This window comes from Protopterus annectens, chromosome 9.part0, assembly GCF_019279795.1.
Source record: "Protopterus annectens isolate FY-2018-M chromosome 9.part0, PAN1.0, whole genome shotgun sequence".
NCBI classification, from domain to species: Eukaryota; Metazoa; Chordata; order Ceratodontiformes; family Protopteridae; genus Protopterus; species Protopterus annectens.
Window position 1 is genome coordinate 899336013 of NC_056743.1, and position 18490 is coordinate 899354502.

The window sequence follows — 18490 nt, forward strand, 5'->3', positions numbered from 1 at the left end:
AAGACCCAATCACCTGTTTAAAAAAAAATGTAATAATTTACAAAGATAAGAAACTTGGATCTCCCAGAAATGTTCATCAACTACTACAAACAATTAAGAACAAATAACAGCTTCAAAAGACATTGGGTCTGATTATGTGGGCATGACACTGATGTTGCTTACATCTGACAGACCAATACAGGCTACAGTCAAATCACAGGTACTGCAAAGACGCTAATGGAAGTTAAACAGCCACATGTTCAGACTAAATGAACAAACATCCTCATATTCTTTAGCTTATGCAGGATTTCGGAAAAAAAAAATATTCTGTCTTTATTCCATTGGCCTCATCCCTTTTCTTTCTAGCTTGTAAAACTTACTGAGAAAAAATCTTTTCAAGGGTTTAAGTCACCTTAATTTACTGGACTTGGTAAACCTATTACAATATTCAAAAATATCCCTGTCATTCACAGTTTCTGCACAAACATCACACAGTGCCTTCAGAAGATACTTGTGTAGTAACAGTAGCTACAGTGGAGAAGTTTATACCTTGTATACAGCTATATCCATCCTACAGTGTAGTACAAAGGTAAAATGGTAAACCATAAACATTCAGAAGGCAGGCAAAAATGACCAATCTACCAGAAAATTTAAATACACTCAAGCATTCAACAGTCCCGGCATTAAGAATAACAGATGGTGATGCAAAATTAATGCCATTTGTTAAAATACTCATGTGACTATCCTCCTAAAGAAACAGATTATACCCAGAACGAAAATGGTTTGAAGAAAAAAGCTTTCAGGACCTCCAAGTATGTGCTCTTGAGACTGACTTTCAATGTAAGCAGGTTTGTATACCAAAGTGGAGAAACAGGTAGCACACACCTGCCTTTGGTGTTGGAAGATCAGAAAAAGAATAGCTGTGTAAAATCTTACCATAATCATAGATGTCCTTCTCTTCCATGTAGCAGGACTCATATAACCTTTGGGTTAGCCTCCACCTAGCGACCCAAATGTCTGGCCAGTTTGCAAAAGTTTTAGTCACTGTAAGGTATGTGGGACATCTGATGTTGGCCACAGGGTACGTGGGCCATAAACGTGATGTCTGCAAGCACCTTCCTCAGAACCGAGTGCCCAGTCAGACCCCAGTCCCAGGATGGCTGCACAAGCCCTTAATCATCCAGCAAAGCTCAAATTTTCTTCTGAATAGGGAGTAGGAGGGTGGGATAGAATTATGCAACATGGATGAGAAGAACCTCTATGCTTATGGTAAGATTTTACACAACTATTCTAAGTCCTTCTAGTCTCATCTTGCAGCATTCTTAACCTTTGGGTGAGTACCACAGCACAAAGGGAAGAAGATGGTGGTTTGGAACTATTTTCCAAAAATCCATGCAGGATTGCCCTAGCAAACCCTGCACTGGCTCTGGAGATGTGATCTAGTTTGTAGTGTTTTGTGTAGGTATGGACAGATGCCCAGGGAGCTCCTTCTAAAATAAAGGCAGTGTCCAACCCCTTGCAAAAAGCTCCAGAGGAAGCCATGGCCCTAGTAAAATGGGCTTTAACATTGAAGTCTGTGTGTTTTCCATGGTAGGCATAGCAGAAGGAGACGGCTTTGGAAATCCATGTGGAAACAGTTTGTTTTGTCACAGCTTTTCCCAGAGTCCTGGGATGAAAGGAGATAAACAGTTGTTCTGATCTCCTAATAGATTTAGTCTTGCCAATGTAGAATCTGACTCGTCTGTGAACATAAAGGGAATGCAGGACTCTCTCACTGTTATTCTGCGGTTGCGGGAAGAAAGTGGGGAGGTGGATACATTCATTCAGGGATAATCACTAACCACCTTAGGCATAAAGGATGGGTTAGTCCGTAAGGTACTCCTATCCTTGTGGAAGATCAAAAAGGGTGGTGTGACCATGACGACCTAGAGCTCTGACACTCTCCTGGCTGATGTCAGGACCATCAGAAGCACAGTTTTGCAAGTGCAGTACTTTAGACAGGCTGTAGCTGCTGGCTCAAACGGAGCAACAGTGAGCTTCTCCAACACACAGTTCAGGTCCCAGGGCGGTGGAACCGGCCTCCTGGGTGGTCTGAGGTGTAGAACTCCTTAAGGAATAACTTCACTTTAAGTCTAGAAGCAAGTGGTGGTTCTAAAAGCAGACGTACAGAAATAGCAGCAATGCAGGCCTTCACAGAGGAATATGTCAACCTGCCTGCAACAATTCACACAGATAAGACCGTACCAAGGGGACTCCTACATAAAATGGGTCTAGCAGTCTTTTTAGACACCAAATGGAGAACCTTTTCTACTTGGACAGATAGGATCTCCTAGTATTGGGTTTCCTGGCCTCCTGCAGGACATTTAGCACATCCTTAGAATAAAGGTATCTGAAAGAGAACAAAACAATCACCCACAGGTTAGGTTCAGAGATTCCATGTGGGGATGGATCACGGATCCCTTTGCCCTGTGTGAGTAGGTCCACTCTGTGGGGTAACTTGTGATGACTGTCTCTGGCTAAATGAAGGAGGAGGAACCAGTGCTGTCTTGGCCATAATGGGGTCACCAGCAAGATTTTTGGTTTGTCCTGCTGAATTTTCATCAGGACCTTCTGTAGGAGTGTGTGTGTGTGTGTGTGTGTGTGTGTGTGTGGGGGGGGGGGGGGGCGTACAAATATATCTCCTCCCAAGAGCTTGCAAAGGCATCTGCTGCCCTCACTAGGGGGCTGGGAGCCCTGGTATAGAACTGTGGAAGCTGCCTGTTCAGAGGGGAGGCAAACAGTTCTATTTGCGGTGTACCTCACCTGTGGACTATGTCCAGAAACACATCCCTGTGTAGCATCCATTCATGGGATTGTGACATGAATCTGCTTAGGGTGTCGGCCTACGTGTTCTGAGCTGAGGGTATATAGACGGCCTGCAGAGCTGTTCCATGCTAGACTGCCAATTCCCAGACCTGGAATGCAAGTTTGCATAGCAAGTAAGATCTTGTTCCCCCCTGTTTGTTCACATACTGAAGAATACTAGTGCTGTCCATGAACAATTTCAGGGGTCCTTACTTCAGGGCATGTTGGAAGGCCCTCAGAGCAAATATTAGAGCCCTCATCTTTCTGATGTTGATGCGTTCCCTCTTGGAAGGGCCTGTTCATGTGCCTTGCACCTTCAAGCTGCCCACAGCAACTCCCCACCCAGGAATGTAGTATCTGTGTACATTTCCTGTACTGGGGGGCTAGGGGTTGCAAGGAAAGCCCTGGCTTCCAAGAGACTTGATCCACCCACCAAAGAATCTCCTTCCTTAAGCACAGCAGGAATGGAATGGTGTGGTCTAGTGGGTGGCAGTGTTGGGTCCATGTGGACCTCGGATACCACTGACGCTTTCTCATGTGGAGTCTTGCCAGTGGCAACATGGGGATTGTGGAAGCCATGTACCCTAAGAGTTTGAGGTACTCTCTTGCTGTCACTGCAGGGGCATGTATGACAGACAGCAGGTATTCATTTAGACTTACCACCTTGTGGGGTGGGAGGAATGCCATCATAACGTCTGTTCTAATTCTGCACCCCAGGAAGATCTGGTCCTGGGAGGGGTTTAGGCTGGATTTGAGGAAGCTGATTGCGAATCCCATAGACTGCAGAACAGAGATGATTGTCTGGAGATGTGTGTGGGGGATACTGTAGCAGTGTTCTTAGATCAGGAGGTCGTCCAGGTATGGGAAAATTTGTATCCCTAGAACCCTGGAGTAGGTTACCACTGGAGCCAAGCATTTGGTGAATACCCTTGGAGCAGTAGATAGTCCAAAGGGTAAAGCAGAGAAATGAAAATGTGAGGAACCCACAGAGAAGAACAAGTACTTCCTGTATTTGGGCCTGATGGGAAAATGTAGGTAAGCATCTTTGATGTCCAAAGTGGTCAGAAATGCCTGAGGCATTATCAGTGGGAAAAGAGTTTGAAGGGTAAGCATGCGGAAGATGGGTACTATAAGAAAGAGGTTGAACTGAGAAAGGTCCAGTATGGGTCTCCATGGGCCATCCTTTCTTGGGACTAGAAAAGTCTGGAGTAAAAACACCTTCCATTTTCTGAGCCCAGAACTGACTGTATAGTTCCTTCAGAGAGAGAAGGCTGTCCTAGACAGGTTGAAATAGAGGCAGTTGGTCCTTTGGTGGCTGAGGGATGTCCCTGAAAATAGAAAATTGTTATTTCATGACCCGAGTCATTCCTCTTATGATAGACAGAATCCACTTGTCTGAGGTGATGCTTTCCCAGAAAGGGAGACAGTGAGGGAGAGTCTCTGGGAAATGGGAATATGGCCTTTTTTTTTTGGGGGGGGGGGGGCAGGTAGTCACAGACTGTCTTGTCCTGAAAAGGAGGTTTCTGGGATGGTGTCTGGGCAGACCTAGAAGGAGACTGCTGCTTTCTGGAATTCTTTTTGCCCGTAGCAGGAGGAAAAGGATCAGAGTGTTTTCTTATAAATTGAGTCTTGGTAGGGTAATTCCTGTGAAATTTAGGAATAGATGACACAAGTAAATGTTTTAGGTCCTGAAGTTCTTTTCCGTTTTGTTGCAGGGTTTTGAAATGTTGTGGCACTTGGGTGCCAAACAAAGCTGAATTGTCCAGTGTGGCATCTAAACGTTTAGCCCAGATATCATCAGAAAGGGGTTGCAACCTCAACCAAGAGTACCTCCCGAGCACTGAGGCAGAGACAACAAATCTGGCTGAAGCCTCTGCAGCATCATAACTGCATTTTGATTGAATGTCTTGTTACCTGTGAGGACAAGGAAATAAGAGGTTTGGGACTTTGTGGCCAAATCAGGGAGGCCATCTAAAAGCTTAGAAGTCTGAGATAAAACAGCCAGGGAGTACTCTGACTCCTCTGGTAGTTGATGGTCCTAAAGGCCAGAGTTGCTTAAGTATACACCTTCTTGCCAATTCTCTCCATTGTTCTGCTATCCTTATCAGAAGGGAGGACAGACGTGGAAGATAGCAGGCTGGAGGGTCCACAGCAAGCTGAGGTTTTCCCTCATCACTGGCACCCAACGTATGCATAACCTTTATGGGCGTGCTTTCTGAACTTTGCTGTGCGGCCCACGAAACAATACCCGCAATACCCAAGTCAGCCTGTTCCATATGTTCCTCCAGGCATACCTTGGTCACAGGGGGAATGTCGGGTGGAAAAGGTGCAGTGGTAGTTTCAGGCCTTGAAACTCTGGCCTTCTCTTCAAGTGACATGACCGGACGGCCATTCCACCCACAGAGCCAGACGTTTAAGTTTTTGGTTTTCCAGCTAAATGTTAAGGGTGTGCAAATGGTTGTGAAGGGTCTTTGGGACAAAGGCTTGACAAATGGGGCAGGCCTTATGGTCATGGTTGGGCCCTAGGCAAAACAGACACAGGTTGTGGGCGTCCTTATAAGGAATCTGATGTCCACAGCTACACTTTCTTTTTCTGGATGACATGAAGGCTCAGGACAGAACAGTGGTATCATTGTTGCCTCACTGCAAGATGTTTTCCGGTTCAATTCTCGGCTGGAGTGCCTTCTGTGTGGAGTCCGCATGTCCTCCCTGTGTTCGTGTGGGTTTCCTCCCACATTACAATGACATGCGTCTGGAGCATTTCCCCCCAGGCCTCCACTGAAAATTGGCTTTGTTTCAAGTTGGACTTTCCCAGTAAACAAATGTTAAACAAATAAAAAAAAACTAACTTGGGTAGGCATGCAGTGACCAAGAAAATAAGAAAAAAGCCCCAAAGGGGTACTTAACTTGAATCGCAATATCCGATGGCAGGATGAGCTGATGTTCAACTGGTGGCAGAGAAGTTCTGAGGATGGTACATGAAGACATTACTTTTACTGCCCACATTCAATACAGCCAACGTCAGACAGCCAACGTACCTTGAGTGACTAAATATTTTGTATCCTGGCCTGACATTCGGGTCGCTAGGCTGAGGCTAACCCAAAGGTTAAGAATGCTGCAACATGAGAACAGAAGGACATCTGTGGGGTTTTTTTCCCCACTACAAGTAAATGGATCACTGACACTGTAGTGCAGCATTAAGGGGTGCTGCAGTCCTGAGTGTACTGCCCTTTGGACAAGATGTTAAACAGTGGTCTCATCTGCCTGACTTGGTGGTAGCTCAAGTCAATGTAAAAGACCCCACTGTACATATCAAAGAGTACAGGAAGCTCCCCAATGCCCTGGGCAAATTTCCCCCAGTAGTATGAATACCACCATGGGTATTCTTTGAAAAGAAGCCACTAGTTTAGTGGGACTAAGCCAGCCAACAAAGGATAAATTAAATAAACTATTTGTCAGAATACTTTTATTACCCTCATAACTCTGTTAGCAGCTAATTAATGCTGATGGGTAACAATCATGTTGAAAATATATTTAAACAGAAAGCCTATTTCCTATATCAGTATAGTTGAACCAATATAAATCAGGTAGGGTCAACAACCAGGCTGCAATGCCATCAGGGCTGTGTGTGCACTAGTTGAAAACAATGAATGATGTTCAAGCGAGAATATAATCGAAATCATGCAGCAAGACAGAAACGGTCTAGTGAAGCCAGATTATCTGCCTGTTTATTTTAGCTATGACTACCATTTTTATCCCTCATATTCAGCCCACATAACAGGTTCCTGTTGAATATATTATCTACACTATCACTTAACACTGTCTGCTGCCACTTATTTTACTGTCAGGAAGCACCATCATAAAGCAAGGAAAGATCTTCATTCTTATCAGGGCAACAGCATCTCGGGGGTAACTTCCCATTTGGTACATAATATTTCAGAATGGATGTGCCTATTAATGCTATCTACAGTATCATAGCAAAATTAATGTGTCGTCATGTACTAGGTTCTGGAGGATAAGTAAGACTTCTGCATGGGGTTAGTTCAGTCAACCCCCCCCCAAAGAATGACAGAATAGACCAACAGCTGCATGGAACTATCCCTCACAATCAGCTCTCATGTACAACTTCCTCATGACAAACTCGAGTCACCAGAAACCTAATAAACTGTCCTTTGCTCCAATCAGTGAGCTGGTCAAAGAAGCCATTTACCTGTACACTGTTGGGCTTGATACTTACAAGGACATAAATTCTTCTTTAGCAGCTGGTGTTACAAATACACAGTATGAGCTGAAAGTTTTCATAGCAGTCCCTACTGACGTCATGTCCTGCAAAATGTTAATAATGACATATGTAGACTGACATGGCTGTAGGGATAATCTTAATACATTATACATGCACAATGTCTACTGTGAAATCCTGTTCTAAGGCATGTCACGGCCTTCATTAAATTATGAACTGAAACAGTTCATGTAATTAGTTCACGCAATATGATGTCACGTTTGCCATGGAATTTTGTTTACTTTTTTTTCTCTCTTTAGCTTCCATCTTCACAGCTATGCCATTTTCAAACAAAGCATTGTAACTGTTATGCCATTTTATCACTTATGACATATAATAGTGTGAACTACAAATTGAGAGTTTACACTGCAGAACTGAATTTCTGATTTTTCCCCTCTATATTCTGAAGTACTTGGAGCCATTTTTTTCCTTTGCCTGCCTGCACAAGAAATGGCCTTCCCCAGCTGGAATAACCTGACCACCAAAATGAATAAAATAATTTAATAAAATTTAATAGATGTAAAAATGGAGGATTTTATATTCTACAGGGTTGCCCCCCCACACACACACACACAAAGCCAGAACCCCGGAGAAACATACAAGCCTAAGTCTGACAATAAGAGGGACAGGCTTAAAATTTTGAGCTGCTCTTCTTGGATTAATAATTCAAGATGAGTACAGCAAAAGCATTCTTTCTGGCATACCTTGAAAAATACTTAAGTGCAATTTCTCACAATACATCTCAACAGACACGGGCATGTGTTTACTATACACAGTTTACAACACTTAGCATAACAGACATAACAGGTATATAAAATGTGCAGCACAGTGATTATAAACCATTACTTACCTGACATCTACTACTCCTACAAGGTAAACTACTTTAAAAAATGGCCTCAGTGTTAAACTTCAACAGGTCCATTCACAGCCTTTTCCCCCCAAAAACTAATACAAACCAAAATTTGCCATTGTAACAAAAGCTGCAACATATTTCTTACAATGCAGTGCCCAGCAACACTATCAAGACAGAAAAAAATCCCCGTTAATTGCTACATGCCATGTATGCACCTCTTTACATATCTGAAAGGTTATTATACTTTTTTTTTTTTTTTTTTTTTTTTTTAACAAGAGTGTGAGGGAAAAAACTGCTTTGCCTTAAAATAGACATGTTCTATTTTCTACTGCTCAACAGTAAGGAATAAATGACTCACTCATTTATGTAATTACACACCAAACAAGTGCCAAGTATTAAATTCATGCAGACCATTTATAAAATAGGTCCAACCAAATCAGAATCCCATAATTTTTGCTGGATTTTTTTCAAGTCTTAATTGTTTACTTCCCAAGACAATGAGGAAACAAAACTAAATGCAAAACAGTCGCAGTCAAGACTCTTTTGAAGCAATGTGCATCTATCTGGAAATGCTGCACAATCTCACAATAGCCCACAAAATCAATGCCTGTAGTTAGTATTTAAGCAATTCCCATGGCAAATACAGACTGTAGCATAATTCTGTTTCACTCCAAACCCGTTGTTACAACTACAAACAAGATATGGCTTAAAATATTTGAAACCTTCTACAGGAATAAAAGAACTCAAGATGTGTCAGGCATCATGCTTTCAAAAACACTTGTCAACAGTGCAGTGATCACATTAGTCTACAAATAGTCTAAGTAAAATTGTCTTGTAGAGGGAAAAAGCTCTTGCTATGGCCTGAGTGACCCAGTTTGGATTAGCAGCACTAGTGTTTGAGCTCCTGCCATGAAGGGGATGTGCATACTCATCCTTGGGGGTGGGGACAAGGGAGGGACACCTGTACAAGGCACATATCACACTTTAATTCCCTGGTGAAGATTGCAGTAACACCCACAACTGCTACCTTAAGGTAGACAAGGCATCCTGCTGATGTTGACCCCTTGTGGAACTGTGGGGTGGATCTACTGCTAAACTCCATCTCATATCCCATCTTCAGGGTGTTACTATATGCACATAGGGGTGGTAAGTAAACAGACACTGCTCCCATGACACTAGTGCAACACTGACCCAGGATGCCTCAACTCTTCTCACCAGCCCCTACCCTAAACAGTGCTAATCTTTGGGGAGTCATGAGGGTTTGGCAGACTCAGAAAATGAGAAGAGGCACTGGAGCAAATAATAGTCCAAATGCATTTTATGTGAAGACACACATTTTTTGTACTTTGATGAATTGTACTACAAGGGTCTGTTTACAGCCACAGCCTTGTTTCAACGCATGCTAAAGAAACTACAAGGTGTATTCAACTCTATTCAAATGTTATTAGTGATTTATTATAAGGCATGTTTCAAAATAGATGAAATTCCAACAAAAGTTAAACATAACATTTAATCACATTTCAATATACAGACACAAAGATTTTAAGATAATAGATATCAGAAGACTTCCAAATTATGGTAGTACCAATAAATATTAGGAAAGTATAGTAGGAAGACTTACCAAACTGCATTCACTGCTGCAGTCCTCATCTGTTGGGTATGATGCCAGCAGGTAGTTCAAAAGTTATTCCTACTTCCAGAGCTGTAACCCCCCCCCCCCCCCACCAATAGGTTTAGCTGACTATCTCCTTTTTATGCTTTCAGGAACAATCAGTAGTATAAGAAGGGTTATCAGCTGACATCTTCAGATCTCCGTTTCCCTGGCTGGCCAGAGCATGAGTGGACCAGGTGAGATATACTCCACCCCTTAAAAACAGGTCCATCCCGGGGACCACCAATCTCCCTTTCTGGGATGCTGAACAAGATCAAGAATGATGGGATACTGTTCACTGCTTCTGTCCATCAGTGGGAGGACCATCAACGCATGTTCACACGGGATGGCTGGCCCAAATGGGGTCCTCCAGGACAACAGATATTGTTGGGTGCCAGAGGTGAACCATGCCTTGGCTTTAGATGCAATACCCATATTAAAATGTTTTGAAAAGGTGTGGACTGAGGACCAAGTAGCTGCTTCCAAAACAACACAGTAACAGTAGCAGACACAGTCTTGACAGTCATTCTGATAAACTTTGCTTGTTAACTAGCTCCCCATCCCTGCCTTTTTGCCAAGGACACAAAAACCTGGTCTGACTTCCTTTGTTTTGTACAAGTAAAGTAGTATCTGTACATATCTAATGGAGGTAGCATTCACAGGATCATAGGAGATTAACTAGGCTAATCACCCTAGGGCCCTTACAAGCCTAGCCAAGTTTTACCCTCATTTCCACAATCAGCACCTATCACCCCTGTCCAAGAGGGATACAGGTGGAATGCCTAGGGTGAATTTACAGTTACCCATCCAATCATCCAGACTGCGTATGAAGAGAGCCAAGGAGGTGTTCTGCTTGACATGAAGCAGGAGTCTGTTTCAAAGGTGTGGTAAGTTCTGGGAGACAAATCTGTCACTTCAGCAGGTTCCATTAATGTCACATACCAAGGTAAGGCCTTTATAGTGAGTGATCCATGTACCATTTGACTTATGGATAATGCAGCATTTCCAATAAATCAGGGTCAAAGATCACCTTATATGCAAGGCAGAGATCACCTCTGAGTAGTCTGTATGAAATAGAATAAAGTGACAGTGATTTCAGATTATCGTCATAAGACAGATGATGAAGACCTTGAATTTTCCTTGTGAGGAACTTTTGTGGTCTTTCCAGTTACTGCAGGTGCTTGGAAAGTACATGCCAAAAGGGGCACTGCACTCAATTATTGGCCTGATGAGGGAAGAGTACAGGGAGGTTATACTGTCTTTCTTGGAGGCAATGCCCTTTACTTATGAGATGAGCAATATAGAATGCCCTTCTTACCAGTGTGGAGACATGGAAGTCAAAGTAAGGTTGCTGTCATAACCTGTGTGCCCAGGTCTCTCACCAGTGAGTGCATACTTCGGGTTGTTATTTATGTGGTAGTTATCAGGGACATTGCTCTTCCAGAAAGGGGTAATACATTTTTTTGCACAGAGTTTTAGGCCATGACTGGTACCAATCATTAGTTTGTGTAAGACCCTCTTGTAGGATTGTTGACATCGTTTGAAGATTCTATGACCGTTCCCAGTTTGCAGTCATCAGTAAACTTTGTCAGCCACAGATCTTTAGTTTTAGCTTGTTCTTCGGAGAAACAGACTGCAAAACAGTAAAAGCCCCAGGACTCATCCCTGGGGAACACCACTGGTTACAGGTCTGCTGTTGGAGGTCGATTCCCTTATTTTGACTATATGGGTTCTATCAGTGAGCCAGTTAGTGACCCATCTAATGAAATACGGGTTGATACCTAGCTGGGTGAATTTGCCAATTATGCCTGAGTGCAGGATAGTGTCAAAAGCCTTGGCTAAGTCTAGGTAGGCTGTATGAAGAGATTCCCCCTCATCTATGGCCTTTGTGACTGTCTCGAAGAAATCCACCAGGATTAATAGGCATGATCTCCCTTTGACAAATCCAAATTGAGTAGGATCAAGTGTTTGGAGATTACCAATATCTTTGTTGATAAGGTCCCTGGATTCTTCTCTCCATGGCATTGCAGATAAGGCTAGTCAGGCTAATAGGTCTATAGCTCCTGGGATCAGTGGAAGCACCACCTTTGTGTAAGGGGATAACAGTGGCCTTTTTTTCCATTCAGTTGGGACAAAGCCAGTACTTATACTATGACTGAAAAGACTACCCACCCACCCAATGGCATTGCTCACTCTTGTTTGAGCTCATGTATGATGTAGCCTGAGATTTTTATCAGGTGCCATGGATACTGTGTTTTGACCTTAGAGAGGGTATTCACAAACTCTTCTTTAGGGATACAAGGAATAGGAAATGTGGTAGGGATGTCTTGGGGTAACTGTGGCAGGGACAGGGGAGTGAAGTTTTCACAGAACCCGTCGGCTAACAGGTTGGCAATGTCCACAGGCTCTGTATATGTGGTATCATTAACTACCAGTTCAGCACAAATCTGGGCCTTTCCTTTTAGGTTACAGATGTGCCTAAAGAATGCCTTATGGCTGTCCTTAGTTGAGGAAGCCAATTTGGATTTGTAGTTAAATTTGGAGGACTTCACAAGAAATCTTATTTGCTTGTTTAAGCTGAGGAGGGAGTGTTTCCAATTTAAAGTTCGCTCCCTCTTAGATGGCCATTTTGCCATCTTATTGTAAAGCCTGTTAACGGCAGTTGTCCACCAGACAGGTTTTCTCTTCCTTGAGGAGCTTGTTTTGGTCCTATCAAGTACAGCTGAGTCAATGCAGTTGCTCAGGTATTTGCATAAAGCAATTGTGTACAACTATGCATAGTTGCTGGTTCCATCTGAGGGGGGAGGTGCAGTGACGTTATTTCCACCATCCCGTAAGAGGTTATAACCTGCTTTGGAGAAGTTTTTTAGTTTAGTTGATGCTGGAGGGGAGTCAGGTGTGATAGTTACTTTGAATGAGACTGATTTGTGGTCGGACCTCACCAGGGAATCCTTAACAGTGGGGGTGCTACAGTGGTCCCCCATACTGGTAAGCACCAGATTCAGGATGTTAGCACCCCTTGTGGGGGGAGTCAACTAGCTGGTCCAGGGCAGTGGAGTTAATGAAGTTGAGGAACCTTTGGGCAAGTGAGTTTGGCAATGAGTAATTTAACCCCAGTCAATGGATGGGTAGTTAAAATCACCCAAAACCATGGTGTTCAGAAGTATCTACTCAAGTAGATCTAAATAGGCAGAGTGGGTGTCTTGATTCATGGAGGGGGTCCTGTAGCTGGCAATGACTTGAATAGGTATCATACCAAGAGTTAAATGCACCTGAAGTGCCTCCAGGGAATCATGCTGTCTAACCAATCTGGATGTCTATTTATCTTTAATGAATACTGATATACTGCCTCCATTAGTTTTCACTCCTTCAATTTGTGGCCTGAACGTGTGGAAGATGATGTAGCCCAATATGGCTGGGGTGCTCTCCGCAGCCTTGAACCAGGTCTCTGTGACTGCACAAATGTCTTTGTCTTCTAAGGTGAAGACTGCTTCCAGTGAATGCAGTTTCATGTTAAGACTCTCAGCTTTTAGCAGCAAAACCTTGAGTTTGTTTTTAGATGGAGTTTTGATATCGTGAATTTTGTCCTTGAGACACCGCCTAAAAAAGGCAAGAGCCTTGGCCAGTAGCTGAAATCCATGGGGCGACAAATGAAGACCATCTCTGGAAAAACATCAAGATTGTTTCTCTTTATTCATGAGGTTGGGTGGACTCTCAATACGGACAAATCAAAGATCTTCACCTTCTCTGCAGCGGCTGGAGTGCAAATACAACATTTGACAATCACAAACGATGGCATGGACATTTTGGGGGTCCCTTTTGGCACCTCAGACTATGTACAGCAAGGGTGCCAAACAAGATTGGACAAAGCATGCTCGATGTTAAAACTGTGGGCCACATTCCGTCTTTCCTACAGAAAGAAGGCTTACCTGTTAGCTGGCATCTTTCTAGCTAAACTCATTTATGTCTTCTCTGTTTACATTTTCCTTCCCACATGGGCCTCTTCACTTCTGAGAAGCTATTTTAAATTTTTTTGGGGCTGCCTGATGAACCCTATTCGGAGGGGAATCGTGATATCACCACCGAATAAAGGTGGTTGTGGTCTGAAGCATCCTGTACTTTTTCTGCAAGTCCTCTTTTTACATAAACTTTTAACTTCCATCAAAGCTTCTCCAACATTGTTGGTTGGAAGGATTCTACTTGCACCTTCACCCGCCTTTTGGCAAGCTTGCCTCAATGGGAAAAGACAACATCCAGCGCCCAACTTGGAACTTAGGGCGATCCGTAACCTTGTGCTAAAATACCGCATGCAGGAACTAGATACAGTCTTACCTCCCAGGAACTGGTATGTACAAATTCTTTCCACTTTTCATTCTATTGATGCTTTTTCTGACTATCCAGCATTTAGAAAACATGGTATCCTGCAACGTAAACTTTTTCTTACAAAAGTTCCACACTGGCATGACTTTCTTTGGTGGTGTTCGCTGAATTCATTAGCGCTAGGAGCTGCTAAATTCGGAGACATTTCTAATCGAGTCTGCTTTAGAGGCTGTGATGAGATTGAAACAGCGGGACATATTTTCTTTACTTGCTCACGAATCAAGGGTTTTTGGACTATGTTCAAACAGACTTTTCATGTTCCACTTTTATTTCCCCTTAATTTAGAAAAGTGTTTATATGGGAATTATAACATGTTTTGGAACCCAGTCGTGACAAGGGCGGACTTTGTTTTGACATCTACTTTATATTTATTATGGATAGCTCGCTGTAAGGAATTGCACACGTCTTCTTTTCATTGTTCTATTTTTGCTTTGTGTGCTCTTTTGAAGGAATGGTTAATTAGGTGGGGATTTCAAGATGTTATTATTTGATGTTTTTGAAAGCTACATAATACTGTATGAAGTTTTATATTCTTTTGAATATGCATTTATTTCATATGTAATGATGATCTCATACTTATTTCAATAAACACGTATTAATCTATATTCTGTGACCTGGGGTGGGGGGGGGGGCAGGGAAGTGTATATCCCAAAACAGACAGATGATGGTCACAACCTTAGACATAAAGGAGGGTTTGATACTACGGGATACCATGTCTTTGTGGAAGATTATGAAAAGTTCCTTAAACATCACTGCTTGTAATTCTGAAACTCTCCAGGCAGAAATCGCAGCCACTAAAAATGTTGACTCTGTAACAAGTACCTGGAGTGGGGCTGAAGCAGCTGGATGAAAGAAGAAACATAGTTTCAGGGAAAGGAACACCTGAGAACCAGGTGATTATGCACCCTGGGTACAGCCTAGTCATAACTACAGTCATTGGCCACACTACCTCCTTAAAGAAGGTTTCATCCCACAAGTAACCACAAATGCAGGGGGTAAAATGCCTTGCTAGTGTTAGAAATTAAAACTACCTCTACCTGACCCCTGGGAAGCAAATCAGGAAGGAAGCCTCAATTTTCTCAAAACCACAGTCTGGATCACACTTCTGTACAGCACATTTCCCTGCTCCGTTGCCCGGACGGGGATTTGGTGCTGTCCTCTTCAGTCATCATTAATGAGGGAATCCTACTTAGTTTCTTTTCCTTCACTTAGTAATATGCTTAAATTCGGCAGGTTGCCACATCTGATCTGAGGTATCAGACTATCTGGAAATTTAGGGCAGGTGAGGCTCACTTACAGCTACACAAAGGTCAATGGTAAAGGAGGAAGAAGAGAAACCTACATTAGGACAGGCAATAGCAACCAACCAAGATCCCTAAAACTCTAGAGCTCACCAAAATCTAAAAAGCACCCAAGCCACAGACCCTGCTTGGAGGCTTACTCTGTAACTCCTCCTTCACTAGGAGCTAACCAAACCAACTGGTTAAGTAGGTGGCCCTAAGAGAAAAATAAAGAGAGTCTTGTCTGTAAGTACCCACAATCTTTGACCATTTGATTTTAGAAGCTTACAGAAAAAGTTGCGGTGCATTAAAACAGAAAGCAGAAAGATATAAGTATTACTAACATAAATATACTGCTGGTTTCATCTTTGACACTTATGCATGGTCAAAAACAAAAGTTATTTATTTTTGCATTTTTCAATGACAGTATGGTGGATTCAACATGTGACATTTTTTAAGCAATTTTATTGGACACATGATTATCCAATAATGTTATTTGGATTATTTAAGTGCATCAGATGTACAAGTTTTTATTCTGATGAAGTTTCCTGTGTGAGAGACAAAAGTGCTTAACGTAGTGTTTTTTTATTAAAAAGGAAGAGTCTTTTTACAGCGTTTTGGGTGCGTTTTTCTTGGTTTAGTGTTTTGATTTTAGAAGCTGTTCCCCCATGAAAAGGAAAAGAGGACATAGAACCAAGCTGATCAAGCTAAGAAAAAGCATCAAGAATCACAGGATGTACTGCTAATGTTGGAGTCAAACATACTTCTCTCCCAGGCCTGTAATCTCCTGTGAAGACAAGAGGACCACAGCAGACATGAGCACACTAGCAGGGCACAACCTCCCTCCACAAAACCAGAGTTGCCACCTGTACAACACAGAGAGTACAGCCAACTTGCTAAACAAAACCTCATGTTAGTGTTTACACTAAGCCACCTGATAGGAATCTAGATCAACTCTTTCACTAGTCCAGAAAGAGACTTTCATCCACTATTACTCTTAAATCTGGAAATATTCAAACGCTGTACTAATGCTAACTTTTTTATTGTAGCAGCAGTAAAAGACTTCTGAACTGTGCAAAAAGCAGTGAGTGTGGGCTGGAAGGGCACAAGATACCGGCTTGCTTATGTAGTCAATATGTGATTCAAAAAATGCATCATTAAAGGCACAGAGCATGGGCCCTTCCAAAAAAAGTGCAGAATCTGACTGACTGTTAGGATAAACTAAACCAAAGGATGCATAAGTAAGGCACCTTAATGTTAACATTTTTTTTAAAACATTTCCTGCATCATCAATTAAAAATAGTCTGTTTTATCAAAGCACTACAAGATTATTCCTGGGAAGGGAAAGGCACTGTGTGTCAGTGACCCAAAAGTCTTAAGACTTAACTTTTCAGGGACCCAGGAACTTGGTCTTGTTATTGGCTACATAGGGTAAAACCCAATGCAAGTAGTGTTACAGAAATCAAAGCCAGGTCATTACAAACTGGACTCCTTATGTTCCGTAAGATTTTCAGTTCTATTTCTTTAAGCAGCATAAGAGCTTCCTTGACTACATCCTAACAGAATGAGATTTAGTGTTGAGATGGAGAAAGTTTTCTCGTTACTATATCCAGAAAAGGGTCAACCAGTCTCTCTTTAAACAAACTTATCCAACATAACAAGACAAAGTGGCATAAACTGGTACCAGTCTAGATGATACAGGCTGGAAAGCATGCTCATTTGATTCCTTAAAAAGGCCTTTTGACTACATACATTTTAAAAAAAGGAAACGTGTCTATTTTAATTACAAACAAGCACTAAAGAGGGAAACAGAAAATGTCTGAAAAAAAAAAATCAAAACAGCAGCGTTCCATACACAGACCTAAATCACCACATCTACAAACCACGAAAAACAGAAAAAACATTAAAATGACATGCTATGAAATCACACCCCAAATTGTACTGTAGGTAAATTTTGTCAACTGACCACAGCCTACACATCCCCTTGAAATTAACGTCCTTTCCAGCTTACAGCAAATAAACCTAACTCAGCTGAAAGCTATTCTAAACGACAATTATCCAAAATGTTAAGCAACTTAATAGTCTGTACTTGCATGGTTTTACATATTCCATCACTGCTCATAATGATGGACAAGCATCTCCTTTCTCTTAGTTCAATAATGCAGATCAAGGTTGCTACACACAGCTTTACTACATGCCTTGACCAGCTTCTTCTACACCCTTCCTTACCTGTGAAATACCTACACATACCTTTATCAGCTTCTTCTGCAACCTTCCTTACCTGTGAAATACCTACATATACCTTTATCAGCTTCTTCTGCACCCTTCCTTACCTGTGAAATACCTACACATACCTTTATCAGCTTCTTCAGCACCCTTTTTTACCTGTGAAATACCTACACATACCTTTATCTGCTTCTTCTGCACCCTTCCTTACCTGTGAAATACCTACACATACCTTTATCAGCTTCTTCTGCACCCTTCTTTACCTGTGAAACACCTACACATACCTTTATCAGCTTCTTCAGCACCCTTTCTTACCTGTGAAATACCTACACATACCTTTATCTGCTTCTTCTGCACCCTTCCTTACCTGTGAAATACCTACACATACCTTTATCAGCTTCTTCTGCACCCTTCTTTACCTGTGAAACACCTACACATACCTTTATCAGCTTCTTCTGCACCCTTCCTTACCTGTGAAATACCTACACATACCTTTATCAGCTTCTTCTGCACCCTTCCTTACCTGTGAAATACCTACACATACCTTTATCTGCTTCTTCTGCACCCTTCCTTACCTGTAAAATAACCACACACGTTACTGCTCTTCACAAAGCCACAGAAGCCAGCTCATCACTAAGTGCTGTACTGCTTGGGTCTTCCCTGTTTCAGACCTGAACTTGGTCATTACCTGTGACCTGACAAAGTAGAAAGACAACCTGCTAAATTATACAAGATAACTATGTTATAAGCTTGTACATCCCTCCTTCTCAGGGCAAGAAAATGTATTTAAGGGAGTGAGTGTAATAATATAACAAGTACATAAAGTCAAGAAATAAAACAGCTCAAATACACACACCACAGAGAAAATGTACTCTTAATAAGGAAATTACATCACAGCAAAGTCTACCAAATGAAACAGAAACTAATATGCATTCTTCAAAATCTATCTGCTTTGCCATGAAGAGTGTAACTGTATATCAATGTACATGTGCTACAGA

The 18490-nt window shown here is 42.1% G+C and overlaps 1 protein-coding gene across 1 annotated transcript in view; it reads right to left on the minus strand.

The window, feature by feature from the left end:
• Positions 1-18490, minus strand: part of LRP1 (LDL receptor related protein 1) — a 2772300-nt gene that overhangs the window by 2234302 nt on the left and 519508 nt on the right. The window lies entirely within an intron of this gene.